Genomic DNA, 9,347 nt, shown 5'->3' on the forward strand with positions numbered 1-9,347 from the left:
ATGCGAATCTCGCTCCCGTTGTTAACCCTTCGACGACACGAGAATCGTTTTAGCTACTCTGACAAATAACGACAGAGGTAACCCTCGGAAATGGCGAGAGACTCGGGAATGCAATAACCGCGAGTGCTCTTTGAGATTCGCAGGACGATACTACTTCGATCGATGAGCAAACAGTCGCCTATTGTTATCTGCAACAGAACATTTACGATGTATTGTAAATAATAATATAAAGCGCTGAATGTTCTCCCTAAAACTTTTGAAGTGAATCTCACTCTGGAGAGTAAAATCTCACTTTTAGGGTGGTATTCATAGTCCGTTCTTACTTTAAGACCGTCTTAAGTGATGTCTTAAGATGCTAATACAGTCCTCTGACTGGCTTATGACATCTTAAGACTGTACTTAAATCTCAAATATAAGAATCGATGATAAATACCAGTCTTAAAGATTGAAAATTGTGCCATTCTTCTTTGGCTCGATTCTCACTCTTTAAAGTGAGATTTTATTTCAAAGAATTTAAACAGTATATGTTAAACGCATATTTTTACATCAATTTGTGCAGATGACTTTAATATGCACCAATGCGCACTGAGTGCGTCCAATCGAATTCGCAATGAGATTCCACTCCAAAGAATTTAGAGAGTTGATATCCCTAAAGCTCTTTAAAACTCGCACTATAGGACTCTGCCTATCGACGTTTTTTAGCATTTATTTTTAACACCGCTGAGTACGGATGATCACCTTGTGATCAGAAGAACGATATTAATGAGCACGATATTAATTGCCGGTTATATTTTTACGTAACGCACATTGAAGAACGAGTGCTTTTTGCAAGCGCAAACAAATCCGTTTGAATACATAATCTGATCTCATCAATGTTTACTTTTTTCAGTGTACGCGCTCAGCGAACAGATGTCGGTCGTTAAGCTGTAACATTTGCTATCCCATCAATGAGAAGTGTCGTGTCATCCGATTTCACGCCTTTTTTTTTTCTTTCCGATTTCCAATCACATTTAATATCTTAATATTACTTTAAAAGGAATCTCTCCTTCTTCTCCCATCCTCTCTCTCTCTCCCTCTCCTCTTTTCTCCCTCTCTCTTTGAGCGAGTCGATCGATGAATTCTAGTCAACGCAACTGATGCAACACGTGCACGGCGTGTAATCTATTACATAACGTTACATTTATGGTAAAAAGATAAACAGCTGTTAATATGAGACAAAGTAAAGTAAATTAATTGCAATAAAGTCTACATCAATTTTATTGTGATCCAAATAAACGTTTGTTAATAATTGTATTGTATACCGCATCTGAAAAAACTCTCAGTAGCCCTCTTTCCTATTTATTGTTTTAAATTTGAGAGACCCTTATTCTTTTTGTTAAAAACTGCATTTATTTACATATCTCTTCCTCCTCTCTCAGTACTTTAGGAAAACACTTCTGAATCTTGCGAATACTCTTACTTATGCGTTTATACATATATACATTTTTCTTATATTTCTTTATATCATATTTCACTTCTTGATTATCTAAAGTTTAAATTGAAATATGTAAAATATCAGCTCAAGATTACGTAAAAAGATTAAGTAAAAATTAGTAGTTAAAAAAGTCGAAAAACACGAGCAACGTTTAATGGATCCTTCAAAATAAACTAGTTTATTACAACATACATTAAGAATTAAATTAGTTTTTTATGTACATTAATCGGAAACGTTTCGACTGTACTAAATCTTCTTTAGTCCACATACAAAAAAAATTGGAAAGAAAAATACAATATATTAAAAATATGAAGTTATATTACAGTAACAATTAACATTACAAATGAAACTATATAAAATTGATGAATCTTTAACGTTATCTTATTGTCAAGTGAGTTTAAGTAAGAAAAAATTTTAAACATTTACTGTCATATGTTCATGTTTTTATGTCTATATATCGTTTTGTATGTTTGAAAGAATTGTCTTAGGGCGTTTAAAATAAAAATATACACTTCTCTCTCTCTCTCTCTCTCTCTCTCTCTCTCTCTCTCTCTCTCTCTCTCTGTATTGAATTGTTAGTAATATTATACACTAAAAAAATCTCGGAAAAATATACTAAATTTTAATATTTATTTGAACAGCCAACTAAACATTTACTTACAGTAATTAAATATTTTCTCAATAAAAAAGTGATAGTTAAATTAAATTTTTTAATGATTCTTATATGAAATAAATTTCTTCATGTTTAGTAAATATATAGTTGATATTATTTAAACAATATGATTTATTAAAATTTAGCAAAACTTTTCTTCACTTTAGCACAATTTCAATAATTACAATTAACCTGCAGTTGTTTAGAACGTGACATTTATCGCGATAGACTGTAAAACGCTCCAGGCACGATAATTTATTCGCGATCGTTGTTATTGAGCAAGTTTGCGTATCGCATGCATCCGATTTGATTAGCATCGGCGGTGTAGGAGCGGAAGGGGCTTGGGACGCGACGATTGCAAGGCGCGTTGAGTGGTTTGACAGCTTAATTATGGTACATAGAAAAGATCGACTCGTGAGTTAATCGCACGGAATAGCTCCGTTTCACGCCCCGACAATCAGCGAGGTTTCGTTTATTCGGCATGTTTTACAATACGATCGAAAACCATAAAGCTTAGAAATCCTAAAGCGGAGTCTACAATGAGATTTTAAGGTTTATTTTTAAAAACTTGAGCTTTAAGCTCTAACTCGTAAAAAATTGATCATAGTCAAATAGTGATAGGCTTTCTACAATAAGCCATTATCTAAGCTTTAAGTCTTAAAAGCCATAAGAAATTGATCAATCAAATATGAGAAGAATAATCGACTATAATTGGTCAATTTCTTACGGTTTAAGACTTCAGTTTTACGCCTTAAAATTGTAGATGCCGCTTAACAGAGTCTATCAAGATAACGAATTTTTTATCGTCGATTTTGCCAACTTCAGTAAGTGAATTAGAATGAGATAGAATTTATAAAAAGAGATACAGTATACTTTTTTTTCCTTATTCTTGTTTTGATAAAATTATTCATGGCTAGACTCTGACTGTTATAGAATCTTTACGTAAGCCATAAAAAATTAACGAATCATAGTCGATTACTTTTCTCATATTCGACTGTGATTAGTCAATATTTTTTACGTCTTACGGCGCTAATAGAGAGTTCTTGCAATAACGTGAATCCAAATGCGGTTATCCTCTTTTTAAGTAATTAAATTAAGAAGAAGATAACCTTGGCGTTCACCGTATTTGAATGAACGATATTGCAAAAACTCCCTATTGTAGAATAAGTATTACCGTTTCGACGCGACGTGCAATCAAGCGCGAGATGAAACAGAAGGGCCTAAGTGTCCCTTACGGTACCCCTCATTCCAAAAAGCTTTTCGATTCTGCCGCCTCGTTGTCGATTAATTCCGACGACCTTCGGATCCCATAATCGTTTGCACGAGCATTCGTTAATGGAGGTACCGAACTGTACATAACGTTCGCACGACCTTCTCGTAAACCTTTTATCATTTATATTTTCCCTTAGAAAAAAGATGAATGCATAAAAAAGAACTTTGAATTGTGTAAAAAAAGTGTAGGTAAAAAATTAAATTGAAACAAGCGAGATACTACGAGCGATATCTTCATATAAGATATATATCTATGTAGAGAAGAATTTTAATGAGACGCTGTTGCGCTGAACTGTGTTACTTCTTTCTTGAATGATAAACGACTCTTCAATTTCTGCAAAAACACCTGTGTCTAACTAAGCTCGAAGTAAATTAAGGCCGCTCGGATAACTTGATTTAACTCGACATATGGAATTTTTTCGCGAATCGATACGAGCTCGCATACGAGAGAGTACTCGAGAGGCATCACGAGAGTAATCAAGACAAAACATGCACCATCATCGCGCTCACCGTTGCAGTGACAAACATGTCGCACGTAATTTTAAAGAGTTACAACTTCTTAGCCTTTTCTCTCATTTTCATCTCCGTTGGAAATTCTCTGTCAGCTGGTTTGGGTGCTTTCTTTCCATATAGCGCAGAATTTACAGCAATATCGCTGTAAAATCTCTGCAATATTGCTACAGCATTCAATGTTGCTGCAACTTTTCTGCAACTTTGTGCTGTACAGGTTGTTAGATCCGCGATTGCGCCAATGTTATTTTGACTTAAAATTCTCTCTCTCTCTCTCTCTCTCTCTCTCTTCCACTCGGCTTAAAATCAAAATAACGTTGATGCAATTGGGTTACTTTTACCTTACAACGAATTCGATTAGATACACTTAGAGTGCACATTAAAGTCATCGTGCACAAAATTGATGTAAAAATATATGTTTAATATATAAATATAAGAGCAAATTGGACTATAAATTTCTCAATACATCTTACAATATTGTTCAGTAAAATCTGTATTTTATAATATGTATTTGCATTTTATTTTTACACAAATTAAATCAGTGTGCAACAGCTTTCATTAGAGCGCACTAGTGCGTCCAACTGAATTCGCTATTGGCGACACAGACATCACTCTGTCATTGAATGAGTAAGAGGCTGCGCGCAATGAAGGAAATACGAGGAACAGGAATAAGTATTAAGACTTTAATCTATCAGAAACTGATTATTCCGGAATAAATGATTTCTGATCAATTGAAATATCTTAATATTTATTCCTAATATTTTCTCCATATTGTGCCCGGGATTAACAAAGGATCTAACAAAGACAGAATGGCATTTGTGTCGACCAAATGGAAAGAGCACCATTTAATTTACCTGACGTCGACGTTGTGTGCGCGGATACCGAACGCATTTCTAAAAGTGCGTTCCGTTTCACGCATGATGCGTATGATGTATCATTTAGCCTATAAAATCTGTTTTTATGTGACTGAATTCGTGTACAGTTTCGGAATTTAAATATAGAAAATAGGTATCATCTCTGATACTTGGCGAAAAGCCAGAAAGAGAGTTATAGCGCGGAAATGAAAAAAAGAAAACCGATCTGTCGTTCACCGAATAATTAAAGAAGGCTAAAATAACGCACCATGCACGTCTTATATCCGTGAAACGGAAACGCATCCTAAAGTCATCGCGTCGAACGGCGTCGCAAAACGTTCGCGCACGATTGAGAAAATGAGAAGACCAACACCAAGCGACAACGATATAATATGCGCGCAACTGGTCGCCCTGCGTTGCGTGGACGAGCGAATGAACGAGCGGACGGACGGACATGCGTGCGTATACATAATACGTACGTCGGTGTCGCGATCGGTCGCGCTCCTGGATAACGACGATCTCGTTTCTGCGCGCGGCGCGGCGACGATCGCGAGACTGTGGCGGCGCAGCGTAAAGTTGCTTCTTTATAGCGCGGTGTGGCGGAGATCCGCGTGCGCGTGTGTGCGACGTTCGTATCACGCGTTCGAAAAGCGCGCGAGAGAAGGGTGCTGTTGGCGCGGGACGGGAAAGAGTCGCGGACGAGGAAGAAGGAACAAGAGAGAGAAAGAGAGAGATAGAGAGAGAGAGAGAGAGAGAGAGAGAGAGACATAAATCGACGTGATGGGATGAAGCAAAAAATCATGCCGAGTACACGCGCGTGTGCGCGCACAAATATCCTCAATAAGGAGAGATCGCCCGGAGGTCGCGCCTTTCTCTTTCGGCGATTTTTGGGGGAGGGATATTGTTTATCGCTCGCCCTCGCCTCGCCATTCTCGTCACCGGTGCCATCCGGTAAAAACCGGCGGGAAGCGGGCGAGACTCCCGCGAAAAGGGAAGTGAATGACTTTCGCAACACGGTCGAACACAAACGGTCCTCGGATGACGATATAAATGTGTCGCGTGGTGGGGGCAGCTTCCCTCAACGAGGGGAGGATGGGAGGAGGCAGGGGCGGGTTGGAAGGAGGGAGGGAGGCAACTATCCCGCGCTCGCGCTCTACCCTCCTCCACCACCTCGCGACTTGGCGGCGGTCGCCATGGCGAATTCATTGTCACCCCGGATTCTATCTGGGCACCTCTATTTCCGTCTGACGTCCAACGAATCGGATGTCAGGAGGCACTGCCCACGCGGCGCGTTTATAGGATCGATAAAACGCCTCCTCCTGAATTTCGAATTACCTGGCCCTCGCGTATCTCGAAACCGTACGTCGAGTTTGAATCTCGCCACGCTCACGTGCGACAGGTAAAAAAGAAATCCGCGCGACGTCGTCTTCGACGATAAGGCACGCTCGCGACGAGAGAGACGTGTTACTTAGTTGCGCTTCTTTCTGGCTTCTTGCATCTGAAATGCCGGGCGTCATCACCGAAATGAAATTCAATGCTCGCAGCATCCCGCGTTTTGCCGCGCGATCGAAGAGGAACGCCCACCCCTCTCTCGTTGAATGAACTCTTCCTCTCCCTTTTTTATCGATTTTCAGGACACGGCGTCGCGGCGCGCGACGGAGGGAAAGAAAAAGAGGGAAAGAGACGGAGAAATTTCCCTCTTTTTTTTTTAATATGCTTCCACTTTATGAGAGACGCTATGCAGAAACCTGTTTGTTTCGCCTTCGCGGTATCTGACGATATCGCACGTAACATACATCTGTAGGACGAAGAGAATTGCCATATCCGGCAGCAGCGGGATTACTTGGCTACGCGATGCTACGGTGCGACGCGACGTGACGCGACGCTACACTCCTGTTGCACAATTTGCACGTGAGGCACAGCCGTGAGCCGCGTAATCGCGAGCCGCTATCGATAGTACGAGGGTAATTCAAGCTCGAGCCCGCGCGAGTTCGAAAAGCGCGCGGGTGACGGGGAAACGAGCTTCTCTCTCTTCTCGACTCGACGCGTCTTCGTAGGTGGAGCCAGCGACCGCTTCCTTGCCTCGATGGATCACACTCGCTCCGCTGTCTCGAGCTATATTTGTATATTACGATATTACGATAAAAGAGAGAGAGAGAGAGAGAGAGAGAGAGAGAGAGAGAGAGAGATATTATAGATATCGTTAATTTACTAGGCACTTTAGAATTTCTCTCAAACATTAAAAATAATACATGATTAAAAAAAATAATGAAAATATAAAGAATATTAAGAAACACATTCAAAAAGGTGATAAAGAATTAACAGAAAACATTAAAAATAAAAAAAATGAATAATAATAGAAAAAAATAGTAAAAGATTTAAAAAATAATAGAAACAATTTATTATAATATATTAAAAATAATATGACACACGTTAATTAGAATTTGTAATTGAGAAATACAAACTGCATTAAGAGAGATCGAAGGAGAAAGAGAGAAAGAGAGAGAGAGAGAGAGAGAGAGAGAGAGAGAGAGAGAGAGACTAATTTGTTTGCGTAATTAATGAATTTTATGATATAGGGAAAAAAATGATTTTGCTGTAGTATCTAAAATTTAGCTAAATCTGAAAATAATTTTATTAGGCCATAAAATAATTACGTTGAAATATCAAGCAAGATGAATAATGCTAACTTTTTGATATTCTAACAACTAATTTGAGTATTCTTTATAATTATTTTGATGATCCAAATAAAATTATTTTTAAATCTGTATCTAATTTAATTTTTTATATTTCGGCAAAACCGTCCTTTCCTTGTAGCTGAAATAGCAAAAGATGGCTTTGATTTTATAATGATAACGATAACGTAAAAAAATTTTTTTAAAGCTTCTGTAGAAGTTATTTATAATACGGCAAAGATTTATCAAAGATGATAAGAAAAAAATATCAAGGTAAATATGTATGATCTTAAAAAGACTTTATCTTGTGCATTGACGGCTCGAATATCAAATATGATATTAGACTTCAAAAGATAAAATTAATAAATATTCATTTCGCAATAAATATCATCGCGCTGCACTATCGAGAGAGAGAATCGGAAATTTCATAATGTAAACAATTTCTCATTATTACTCAATAATCTGTATTTTGTCGATTTGCATAGAAATAATTGATCTTCATATTGCTTGTTAATTTAAAAAAAGCAATTTAATGTAAATGGAAAGATACATAAAAAGATTCCCGAATATATCAGCATATTTAAAAAATATATCAACTTATTATTTATATAGAAATTATTATACAAATAGTATAAACTAGCATAACGAATTGTTTGATTATCTATATATCTAATATTAATATTATTTTTAAATAATTTACTTTAATAATTTTTCACGATAAAGTAAAGTCGGTTTGATAAATATCAATTTATTATTAAAAAAAAGTCATATAAATAAATAATATTTAATAAATAGTATTTAATAACTGCACGAAGATGAGATGACTGTTCTTTCTAACAGGAGTAATCTGATCTTTCAGTTCATGATAACGGAAATATCTAGTCGACATTAACAAGCGTCATTTAAGTCTAACAAATGGGAAGTTGGTGCGTTCCCCGATTCGCGCGACCCACGTTACATACAAAGGCTACTTCGATTATTTTCCCGACGAATATCGAACAGATCGAGTTGCCCCATTTAGTCGAAACACACTTTCAGCCTTCCCATTCCCTTTTTTTCGCTGCTGAGAATAAAGAGGAGCCTCGACATTTTTTTGTGTTTTTGTGCGAGAGCTAGCCGAATACAGGTCGCACATGAATAACATCGTACATTTGCTAGCGTAATTTAAAGCGGCACGTGTATCGTGAGGCGGACACTCGTCACACGCACGGGCCGAACCCGGAGGACGGGGCTAACGGGATTATTAATCGGCAAGTGTCCACCGAGCGGCGGCTCAGCGAGATTGAGAACCACTGGCGCGCGTGCGACGACGCGAAATATGCGCATATACGAGCACGAGCTCGTGAGGATGGGTGCATTGCCTTACAATCAACTGTGTCAACAGTATTAGAAGCACTCAAGGAACATCGAAAGAAAATGACGTTATTTTTACGTTATCAAAGTCAAAATGATGATTTTTGGTTATAAAATTTCGAGGGGGTAATCACTAGCTGAAATATTGTCCCACAGATTACATATAATTTCATTTGATGACAAATAATTTTCTTTTCACTATGTATTAGGTTAAGTAAAAAGTCATCGCGTTTTTTTAAAAGACATCTATCAGTAAAAACCGCAATTACTTTCTTACCAACAATATAAATATATTTTGATAGAGTAAAGTTTCAGCTTTAAAAATCTTTTTTTTAAATTATACGATACGACAATTTTTAATGGAGTTATGAGCAATTAAAAATAATTCTTTTATTTAATCCGCGATAACTCAGTAATCAAAAGTCGTAGGAATATTAAAAAAAAACGATTTTGTAGGGAAAGTATCAAGCTTTCACGATAGGTAATCGAAAATTTTCTCAAATTCGTTTTGGACACGTTACAAATCCACAAAGTGAGAAGAAAATTTTTCGTCTTTT

Source organism: Trachymyrmex septentrionalis, unplaced genomic scaffold (genome assembly GCF_001594115.1).
Source record: "Trachymyrmex septentrionalis isolate Tsep2-gDNA-1 unplaced genomic scaffold, Tsep1.0 scaffold32, whole genome shotgun sequence".
Classification (NCBI taxonomy): Eukaryota; Metazoa; Arthropoda; class Insecta; order Hymenoptera; family Formicidae; genus Trachymyrmex; species Trachymyrmex septentrionalis.